Source organism: Vipera ursinii (genome assembly GCF_947247035.1).
Source record: "Vipera ursinii genome assembly, chromosome: 3".
Classification (NCBI taxonomy): domain Eukaryota; kingdom Metazoa; phylum Chordata; class Lepidosauria; order Squamata; family Viperidae; genus Vipera; species Vipera ursinii.
Genome location: NC_139516.1, coordinates 32,250,669 through 32,262,867, shown reverse-complemented (window position 1 = coordinate 32,262,867; position 12,199 = coordinate 32,250,669).

Genomic DNA, 12,199 nt, shown 5'->3' with positions numbered 1-12,199 from the left:
GTGGTCCTTGACTTACAACAACAACTTTATTGATTAGCCCTTAGGCCATATCAAAGTGCAAAGTTCCAGCAACAAACTGTCACCAAAACTTGATAAAAGCAATCCAAAATGGAATTTGATAAAATACAATTTAAAATGGAATTAAAATAAAATACAATTTAAGATGAAATAGTAATAAAATACAATCTAAAATGAAATTGTAATAATGTACAATAATTTAAGATATAGATAAAATATGATAACATTATATTTTGGAGTTGCCCTTGCAATCTACCTCAATCAGTTCCACATATGCAGATCTTAACCAGATCATTTTGTTTAAATACTGTGCTACGTTAAATGTTATTTTCAAGTTCTGACCGGACATAAGATAAGTTATTTTGATATGGGGATCCCAATGGGTCATTCGTTTGGTATATAGACCAAGATACCTGTCTCTCACCCTCTTATACAGACAACAGTCAAATAGGATGTGAGCCAGGTCCTCTACCTTTGCCGCTCCGCAAATGCAGAGACGCTCATTGTACGGTATAGCATGAAATCTCCCATATCTGACCATTGTGTCAAGCTGTTCGAATCTCTCTCTCGTAAATATCTCCGTAAGATGTTTTGGGAGTTGTAACTTCAAATAACTGTCCACTTGAAAAGTACATTTGTATTTACTCAGCCATTTCAAGTTACGCACCTTACTAAGGATAGCTATATCAGTTTGTGCTTCTATATCCTTAATTCTTTGGGCAACTCTTTTTTTAGATTGTTCTCCTGTTACACAAGAAACAGGAAGGCCACAGCTTCTTACAAAGTTTGTTAGTTTGGTGATCTAGGAGATTTGTGATTGTAGTTTTATTTGCTCTAGTAGGCATAATTACAACAATTCGCTTAATGACTGTTCAAAGTTACAATGGCACTGAAGTGACTTACAGTGTCCCAGGGTCATGTGATCCCTTTTTGCAACCTTTTGAAAAGCAAAGTCAATAGCAAGGCTGCTGGTGGCCAGGTGCTAAGGCGGGACTTCCTTCAGGCCCTCCCTCCCTTTCATTCCAATCTCCCTCCCTCCTCTCTTCCTTCCTGTTTCCCTCCCTCCCTCCCTCTTTCTCATTCCCATCTCCTTCCTTCTGAAGAAAGAATTTGAACACCCCCCCTATTTTCCCTCTTCCATATATTTATCAAACAAGGAAAAGCCTCCAGAGACAGAAAAGACAAGCCGCAGAGGGAACTAGCTTAAAAAGGCGCATTCCCCTTTATGAATTAGCTACTAGCTAAAAAGGAAAGTTAAGGAGCCGGCAGCCGGCACTTAAGAAAAAAACAAAACAAAAACAAATGTAGCAATACTGGCTAAAGAAGCCTCCCCAAATGGCTCTGTTCATAAGTAAACGAATGCTACAGGCAAAATCCATTCAGGATGAAAATACTTCAAAATCCCTTGCAGCAAAACCTACACCTAACAATAGCAGAGCAATAGAATTAGAACCAGTAACCCCTTACCCCAAAATCCAACATGAGCCATCAGCCACAATAGAAATTGCCAAACACTCCTTAAGAACACAAAGCCCACATTGCACAAATCCCAGAACTTCAAAGTCACAAAATCACATAAGAATCCTTCCATTGTCCCAGTTTGGTGTTCAGCTGATCCAGAACCGAACTGCTAAAACAGTACTTTGCTTCTGCCAATAAACATCTCCTATGGAGCAGCCAGAGCAGCTGGCTTCCTCTCATTTATTTCAAACGCCGGCACTTCATTTCCCCCCCTTTTCTCTTAAAGGTATAGCCTCCTGGCTGGAAAGCAAGCCCCCCCCCCCCCCCCCCCCCCCCCCCCCCCCCCCCCCCCCCCCCCCCCCCCCCCCCCCCCCCCCCCCCCCGCTTTTCCTTCCAACACTTCCTTCCTTTCTATTTTCATCCCTCCCTCCGTGCCTCACCTCCAGCTGATGCTGCCTTTCTTCATTCCTCGTGGAGGGCGACCCCTCCCCAGCTGTGTTTCTTGCCTGTTTGTTGCTGCCACCTGTGTGTACTGCCACAGAAGTTGTAGATTGGCTCTTGGCCGACCTGTTTGAGCTCTTCTCCTCTCTCTCCCCCTCCTCCTTCTTTTCCCTTCGGTGCAGCTCCAGCTGATTTCTCCACCTCCCAAGGCTGCGTCCTTTTTTTTCCTCTCCCTCTCCCGCCCAAACTGCCTCCTTTTATAGCGTCTCCTGTCTCTGCCCCCTTTCTCTTCCAGGTGATCTGGAAGTGCCGATCCTGGGGCCTTTATCTCACCCCACACAGCCCTGCAGCTCCTGAGGACTCTTTCACAGCAAGTCCTGCTCTGCACCACTTTGGCTCGTTCCCTCCCCTGCTACACTTGGCAAGGCTGGGCAGGGCCGCATACCATCTGCCACATGCCAGTGTACCACTGGTTGAAAAGCTCTGCACTAGAAGATGCTAGTTATCACCGTTACAGCCCTTCATGGTACAGGCCCAGGTTACCTGTAGTACTGCCTCTTCCTAAGAATATCAGCTTGTCCCATTAGATTAAATAGAGTGGGCACATGCCAGATATCTTCTCTCAAATGTTATGACCTAGTGGTACGTGCCTTCTTTGTAGCCACATAATAAGGGCCACAGTGGGTCATATGGTTAGGATGCTGAGTCAGAAGATCATTGAGAGTCTGACAGCTTGGTAGTTCAAAGCACGAGAGCATGAGCTGCATGATGGAATAAGTTCTCATCAATTTAAAAGCATGCAAATGCAAGTAGATATAGATATCACTTTGGTGGGAGAATAACAGACATGAAAGGAACTCCTTTGGGCATCTCCTGGACAACAGTGATGTCACCAGCTAATCCTTTCAATCTGGAATGTCCTTGGTAGGTGCCTCTGACAGGAACATAATAGTAATAGCCACATAATACTTAGCCTTCCATCTAAGGTTTGTATGTGGGAAAGGTACCTGTTTAGCCTTCTGGAAAGCTCTGAATTCTTTAAGCATTGGGCTAGAATGGGATTGAGTCAGGGGGTAAGTTATATGGATTGTGGGAAGGCTGGGAACAATAAGAGGTATTTTATGCTATTTTTTAAAAAATTGGTTGCTGGGATCCATTTGGGTTCACTGTGCAAGATAGCTGGCTATAGAAACCCTTTAAACAAACAAACATGCAAATGAAAAAACTGTTCCCCTAGTTTCAGCTGGGACATGTAGTTATGCTCCCATAGTTTGTTGTTCTTACCTCTGCCCCCCTTACCTGAAATCTGAATGAGGTAGAACAGGAGATCCCTATAGCTAACCTTTTAAATAAATGGCACCTGTTTCCTGCTTTAATTGATCAGGTCCAAGCAGTTTTGGTGGGAGTAAAACCAACATGGGAGTAACAATGAATAAAGAATATAATATAGTGAATATTAAAGAAACAAGATAGCAAAGCAAAATGATAGCAGCCCAAGATCTACTTATGAGAGGCTAGCAGTTATTAATAATCAGAAAGATAAAGAAATACAAGAGAAATGTGGACAATAGTAACATTTAAGTAGGCAGCTTTGAAAATAAATAAAGCATCCTTAAACTGGACTAAAAATGATGAAGAACAAACAGCTATAGCAAGTAGCCTTAAAACTAACAATAAAGGTTTTGAAGTGGTGGATAGCTTTTGCTTTCTTGCATTGTCTATCATCAGTAAAGGAATCAGCAGTCAAGTTATATGCTTCACAGTAGCACTTGGTAGGGTAGCAATTAAGGCCTTGGAAAAGATGTGTCTTACCTACAGAGATTGGAATGGTTTTTCCTGTGACACCCTTAGGAAGTGAAAGTTGGACTTTGAAGAAGTAGGATAAAAAGTATATTGATGCTTTTGAACTTTAGTAACGGATAAGTCAAATAAGATACAACAGATAGCCAAGAAGTTAAATAAATGGATCATTAGCAAATCAATCCAGAGTATTCATTCAAGACACAAATGTTCAAATTTTGCAAAGTCCTAGTTCTCTCAAGAAGTCTATAATGACTAGAAGAGGATGACCAATAGCAATGATGATTATACCGTTGGAAGTTTTGAAGGCTCAGATTCTAGTGTTTGTCCTTCAATTTTAAGGCCTTTAAGCCTCCTCTCAAATGGAACAGAATCACCCAATTGGAATTTGGGTGATCAGTCTATTGGAATTTAAGACCACTAAAATTCAGAGGTTTCAGGAAGTCTTTGAGAACTGAAGTGGTTATGGTCATCTTGCAGTTTGATTATATTTGTTATTTATTAACTGTTGTGATTCTTATGGAGTGTACTCTACTTACAGCTGGTTGTAATTGAAGTGGCTAATCATAAATAAATGATATAATTGTTTTTGATATAGTTATGATTACTTTTTATTTCTGGCCAGTTGACAATATTGCACTTATGAGTAAACAATATGGTATGGACATGGAGCAACCAAGATGATTAGGGGGCTGGAGGCTAAAACATATAGGGAACGGTTGCTGGAATTGGGTATGTGTAGTTTAATGAAGAGAAGGACGAGGGGGGACATGATAGCAGTGTTCCAATATCTCAGGGGCTACCACAAAGAAGAGGGAGTCAAGCTATTCTCCAAAGCACCTGAAAGCAGGACAAGAAGCAACGGATGGAAACTAATCAAGGAGAGAAGCAACCTAGAACTAAGGAGAAACTTCCTGACAGTTAGAACAATTAACCAGTGGAACAACCTGCCTCCAGAGGTGGTGAATGCTCCAACACTGGAGGTTTTTAAGAAGAGACTGGACAGCCATTTGCCTGAAATGGCATAAGGTTTCCTGCCTGAGCAGGGGGTTGGACTAGATGACCTCCAAGGTCCCTTCCAACTTTATTATTATTATTATTATTATTATTATTATTATTATTATTATTATTATTATTGATTTTATGCGAGAGGACTGAAGCAACATCATGTAACTTTATCTATTACAACAAATATAATATAATGTATGCGTATTTTCAGGCTAAAGAAATTGTCTGAATGTTACAGACGATACTACTTTTACCCATGAAATTATTATTTGTGAAACAATCAGATGTTTCAATAATTGAACAACCAGCTTCCAGTTGTTGGACAGAAAAGAATTTTTTGGAGAATTTAATCTTTTTGATTGTAGGACTCTAAATCACAGGGTAATCATAACTAAATCATAGTTTTAAACTAAAACTGATGGACAAGATCCAATGAATGTTACACACTTTTATAGTGTTAATGGTTTTATTTATTTGTATATACTTGCATCCATTTGAAACTAACGGGATGTGCATTTTGATCCTATGTTATTTCTCAGGCAGTCTGTGTTCATCATGGGCTTAGCATCAAGCTTTCATGTGTGGTCTTAAAGGAATTAATATTGGCTGAATTGTGCTCGTTATCCTGCTACACACACACTTTCTCTCTCACACACACAATGTACTTTTGTATACACAGAATGCTGATTCTGCTATTTTGCTATTTGTTATTTTTCAGAGGACACAAGACTTTGCTAAAATATTTAGGCTAACCTATTCTAAATGCTTTCAGAAACATCTTGGTATCCAGCTCAGACATTCTTCTCTAACAAATGCACTATCCATAAATTAATGCAAATTTCTTAGAGTAATGGGAATCCTGGTAAAGATACTATGTAATTACTATGTAATCAACCTTTCAGTTCATTATGTTTAAAAGGGATGATGGTTTGTTTACTTTATGTCATTTACCATAAGAGGTTTTGTTGCCCTGTTTGCAGTTTTGTTGCCCATTAAGATGGAAACTGTATGTAAATTGGGATCATCCATTAATATCTATAATTCATGTTGCAGTGGAAGAGATTGCTTGTTATGGAAGAAACTATAAACAGAAGTTTTATGAACAGTAAAATCTTGCAAGGTGGTTCTCTAAAAATATTTTTCCATAGTAGTCTACCATAAATCCTTAATTTTAGTTGCACATATAGAAGGATGAAATGATGATTGATTTTTTTGGAAGTAGTGTGGGCTGCTGCAGCAGAGTCTTTGCTATAAAGGACTAGATGTTTTCAATTGCTTTTTATCACTGCAGAATTGATTTTATTTGCCTAGCACCGGGCACAGTAGTAATGGAGAAAAAAAATTAAAAAAATACTGCAAAATGCTGAAGAAGACAGTCCAAAAGATGCAACTTTTCAAAAATATTTTTTATTGAAAATTTAACAGTAATGATAGTAATAATACAAACTAAAATAGAACAGAGAAAACAAAAAAGAAAAGAAATAAAAATCTAAAGTGTAATAAAAAATAAAAGTAGAAAAAAGAGAAAGATATAAAAAGATATAAAGAAGTGGCTTCTGATATTCTTCCTAGCAGTTATAAGTACAATTATATTTTAGTTTTTCTTTCTAATATTACATCGTAACTTTCTTCTTTCTGTAAGTGAGCTTGTCTAATTATCACAATCATACACCATATTTTTTTCATTTTTATGCAAAAAATCCATAAGGAGTTTCCAGTCACCAATAAATGTTGACATTTCCTTTCTCTAATTAAAGAAGTCAGTTTGTCCATCTAAGGAAGTTCTGTCAATTTCGCCAACCATTTCTCCAGAGTGGGTAGTGCCGAACTGTTCCATAAAAACATTCAAAACTGACAGCAGAAAACGACCTAGTGGCCCACTGAGTTTGCCCTTTGAGTTTTTTTTAAATTTTTGTTGGATGATGGACCTGTTATTTATCCCAAGCATGTTTGAACTTAATGACCGATGATTGACCTTCACTGGAAGTTGGTCCCAAGCTTCCAATTACTCTCTTTCTGTGAAGTAATACCTTTTAATCTTTGTGCATGTATATTCTCACTGCAGTAATCATATATTGAAATAATCTTTCATGCTTTTTTCTGTTTATTCATCAAGTTCTGGCTTCCATTGAATATTAATGTTCAAATCTTCTGTATCAATGTATGTATTTAAATCCATTTTTAAAGCTTTTTTACAGGGGCACCAAACATGATAAAATATCCCTTCGTGCTGTTTACATTTCCAACAAACATTTGACATGCCTTTAAACATTCTCTGGTATACTATAGCAACAATACATCATTTTATAAAAATTCTCTTTAAGATCATAAGGTAAAATAAATTTCAACCCTTTAGCCACATATTTTCCCATTGATCCTGATACGTTAACCATTTGCCTTTGCCTGTTATTTGTCTTCTATAGAATGCTTCCTGTGCTGAAATCCAAAGAAGTATTTTCAGGCACAATCTGGGTTTATATCTATTATATCTTTTCCACATTTTCAGTATGACATTCTAATAAAATGATTCTTAACATCTACATTAATTTTAATTTTATGGTACCATAAGTTTCCATGCTATCCAAATCTCAAATTGTGGATCTTTGTTAGTTGAATTGCATCAAATTTTACAGCTTTTTTTTGCTATAGTCAATAAGCGAATCACCATGTTTTTTAAGTGAATCACATAGTTGTTAAGCAAGTCATATTATCCCAGGACACAGAAGCCATATACATGCCAGTTGCCAAGTGTCCAAATATTGATCACTTGACTGCAGGAATTCTGTGCTGTTCACAAGTGGGAGGAATTGGCTGTGTCACTTTGTTCAGTGTTGTTATAATTTTGAAAGGTTTCTAAAGGAATGGTTATAAGTCAAGGGCCATCTGTATGAGGCTGGTAGATGACCTGGACCTGGTACCTTTTTGTTTTAACCCTTTTAACAGCTTCCCACACTCAAAATTTGTCTCTGTGATCTTTGGTAAATTCTGTTATATAAATATTCATCCACTTTTTCTGAGGAAATTTCTTGACCTTTAAATAAAGTAGAATAATACTGATGAAACACTTTTCATACATTTGCACAATCTGTTATTACTTCATTTCTTTTTTATAACCTTACGGTCATTCTCTTTTCATTTTCTTCCTTCAACTTATGTGCCAACCAATTTTCTGGTTTATTTGCAAATGCAGCTTTTCAAATTATGTCAATATAGGTCAAAAGAAAAACCAGGAACATTATACAGCTCTTTTTGTAGATTGAGAATTTATCATACTATTATATAAGAAGATAGGTTCTGGAGAAGTACTGTTCTTAACAAAGAAAAAAAAGATGTTTTGCAATAAAAATTAGGATATAAAAAGGAGGCCTGGTATAATGGTTAGAATGACTGACCTGGAAGAATCTTGTTCAAATTTTTGCTCAAGTTTCAAGTTCACCCTTGCATAACTCACACTATTACAGTTTAATCTATCTCATAGGCAATTGACTTTGGAAATTCTCTACTATGCTTGGGGACAGAGAAACACAACAGAAAAGAAAGAAACACAACAAAAAATAGTATGATATGTCATAACAGCAAACCATTACAATTGTGTGTGTGTGTGTGTGTGTGTGTGTGTATAATTTGGATTGCTAACAAAGAATTAAAGGGAGACTGATATAGATTTCTCCCATATTTGGGTCGATAGGGTGCACCAAACACTCAAGACGTGTGTGTGTGTACTTTTCTAATGCTATTAGAAAAGTATTTGTTCATTTTCAGAGGATATTTTTAAAAAACTATATACAAAGGATCTTTTAGCCTTAACATTCTGCCCTTCATAGTGTTTCGGTTATGACTTTCTGGTTCTGTTTGTGGTGAAGTTTTTCAGATATTTTGGGTACAGAATTCTAATTAATACAGAGATGAAAGAAGTTCCTAGAAATTGCACACCATTTAGATAGAAACAAGAGCAGTGTGTAAGATGTTCAGAACCTTTAAATTAATCCCTTTGGCTTGTATTTAAAAATGGTAAAAAAAAGTTATGTGACGGACTTGTCTTTGGGACTTCTTTCTGTTGTGCAGATCAGATAAAATGTGAATAGCTGTAAGAGATCCTTTCACTGAAAGAAGTCAAGAATACTGGATTAGGACTGCATGATTTTTGAAGTTCTTTGTAAATACAATGTTAGTAAGCAAATCTTATAATGGTTTGGATAAAAGGTGCTTTCCCATCTATTTCTTAGCAATTCTACACATTCTTAGTATTTGATTGTCTATGATGGCTTTTATATTAAAAGATAGTTGTTTTTTGTTTTGTTTTGTTTTTTTGCTATGATCATTGTTCATACTTTCGACAGCTGTAAGTTTCCCTGCACTGTTATTTTTCCCCACATGTTTTGTTTAGAATAATAATTTGCCCCAACCAAGCAAATGTTATCTTTTAGGAAATCATTGGACAGGTAAATAATAGTTAATTTCGTGACAAGAAGATTGCTGTGGAAACAGCATGAGCAAACTTTCTTCTGAACTGATATATCATAATCAGTGCTTTGCTGATACATAGCTGTGCACTTTTAAAGTTCATTTTTGGCCTAGGCTCATTTTGCTGGCTCAGGAATTCTGGGAGTTGAAGTCCATGAGTCATGAAAGAGCCGAGGTTGCCTACCCCTGGCCTAGGCCAATTATCCTTTTCCCCTTAAGAATTAATTGAATATAATATCAACACCACTGTAGACGTAGCAGAACCTCTTCCAAGATGTAGTCAGCAGAATGCACTCTGTTCTTTCCAATGAGTATTGAGATGTGAACAAAAACAGCTGGGCATCATATTTTTAAAAGCATCTTCACTCAAAATTGAAGGTGGGCAGTCTGTGGCCCTGGAGCCATATGCTGCTCTTAGCTTAATTTCAAAGCTACTGCCAGTAATCAGTGTAGACCTCTGTCAAGAACAATTTCTGTGAGTTAGCTGGAAGAAGGGAAGAGAAAGACAAAAGGATACAAGGAAAAGGTTGTTCACTTTTACAACATCCAGGGACTTGATAATAGAGGTAGATTCATGTAGTCTCATATTTATCCCTTTCACCAGATCCACTACTTCAGCTCCGCCCAACCTTTGATGCCACCCCTAACAGATTACATTTGCAGGAACACAGTTCTCAGTAAACACAAAGAAAATTATGCATAACCTGGTGTATGCAGTCATCAAAGATAATAGTAAAACACTGAGAATTCACTAAACCTCATTTAAAGGACATTTGAGCTGAAGGTTGACACAAGCTTTGCTGTCATGTTTGAAGGAGGATCTTCCCTTCACCAAAAGACAGATTCAGGATTATCCATACAGCAATATTACTGAGGAAATTATTGTATAGATGAATTCTCTTCAGCCTGTCACCACCATTGAAAGAAAAACATTCAAAGTTGAGTATTTTAGACACCTTACATACTTTACCCAAATTGTTTACAGTATAAAGCATTGAATACCTATCAACAGCCTAAAGGTAGGCCTTGACTTACGACCATAACCTCCTCCCCTCCTTTTCGGGAGAAGGGCGGTATATAAATAAAATTATTATTATTATTATTATTATTATTATTATTATTATTATTATTATTATTATTATTATTATTATTATTATTATTATTATTATTATTATATTTATGAACCTATAATCCCTTAATTCAGGGTTGGGACCAACTTTTCTTTTGCAAAGCAAGGTGGTTCTTAAGTGAGTCATACCAGATTTTATGACCTTTTTTTGCCATGGTTGTCAAGTGAATCACTTACATTTATTACATGAACCATGTGGTTGTTCAGCAAATCCAACTTCCCCCCCTTGACTTTGCTTGTCAGCAATCAGCTGGAAAGGTTGCAAATGGTGATCACAAGACCCTCGGATGCTGCATCCATTGTAAATTCATGCCAGTTGCCAAATGCCTGAATTTTATTCATGTGACTGTGGTGATGCTGCAGCAGTTGTACATGCATGGACCAGTCATAAGTCACTTTTTCAGTGCTGTTGTAATTTGAAACAGTGGCTAAACAAATAATTATAAGTTAAAGATTTCCTGATTGTGAATGGGAACAGTGGGAAGCACTGATTTTTAAAAGAATGAAATCTGCCACAAATTATTACAAATGTAGTTCAAGAAGGCTGCAACCAACAACATGAAAAGCATTCATGCCATCTTCTCCACGTTTGATGTTTCAGCTACTTGCATAGCAAAACTAGCCACGCATGAAAGCAATCTCCCTTATTATAAAATTGTGTTCTTCTTAAATATGTCTCAGTTCATTTGAGATTCTTTAGTTTAAAGTGGCTCATCTGAGCATTTTATTCCAACGGGAGGCATTTGCTTTGTTAGTGATAAGGCAAATAAGCCCCTGGTGCTTTCAGTCTACGTAAATCTAGTTGTCAATTAATAGGTTGCTAGTGAACAGAGCTGTCATTTTGACTGCTTTGACATAATTTTTACAGTGTTATGCTTTCTCATGATATGCATACCGAATCCCCTTTCTACCATCACTCATACTGTGATGCTGCTGCAGATGTGTATATATTGGTGCTTTATCCTGGAAGATGCAGCAGAAGCAAAATAATTCAAGGAGGTCTCCTGAGGGAAATGGCATTTGCACCTACAGTGTGTTGTAAATTTAGGAAACATAAGAGCATTTAGAACTCACATTAATTATAATTTACTTAGTTTGCTCAGCTTAGAACTTAATTAAACTACATAATCTAAAAGAGAAACCCACATTGTAATTAAATGCTAAGATGTTAATAATGAACAACAATGATAACTGTTCATTCTTAGTGCACGGCTGAATGGCATCTTTTTTTGAGTTTCTCACTTTTTATTTCTTCCAAGTCTCCTGTGCAGACAATTAATTGGTGTCTTCGGAAAACATTTGAACTATATATATTTTTTGGCATCTGATCTCTATTGCAGTAGGGATCACAGGGGGAGAAGGATAATAGCAGTATTTCTACACCATAAAACTACTACCAGGCTATTGTTCATTATAGCACTAACTCTACAAATGTCAGGAGAGTAGTTGAGATAACGTTGCACATAGAGAGAAGGGTAGAGGTTCAAGGGCCAAGCAGTTGGGATTGAGATTATCATTACATCTGATGCTGTCTAGCCTAATGATGTTTGAGGATTCAAGGAAAGAGGTGCTATGACCAAGGAAAATCAAGTTCTCATTTGGTTTTTCTTTATAACTATTTCATCAATAGGACAAAAAATCCAAGCAAATTTCAAGGGCCAACCAGGAAGTAGAGAGAGATTAGGGAAGGCCATCAGAGAACTAGTATTCTAAAAAACCTGAAACAATGGGCTTTTAAAATTAAATATTAATTTAATTTAAAGGACATCATCAATTATATCAGTATTCAAATGCATACAATCTTTCAAGGAGCTCTTGCTCCTCACATTATGGCTTACTTGCTGCTGTGGGAAGACAGACCTTTTAGAAATATTACTT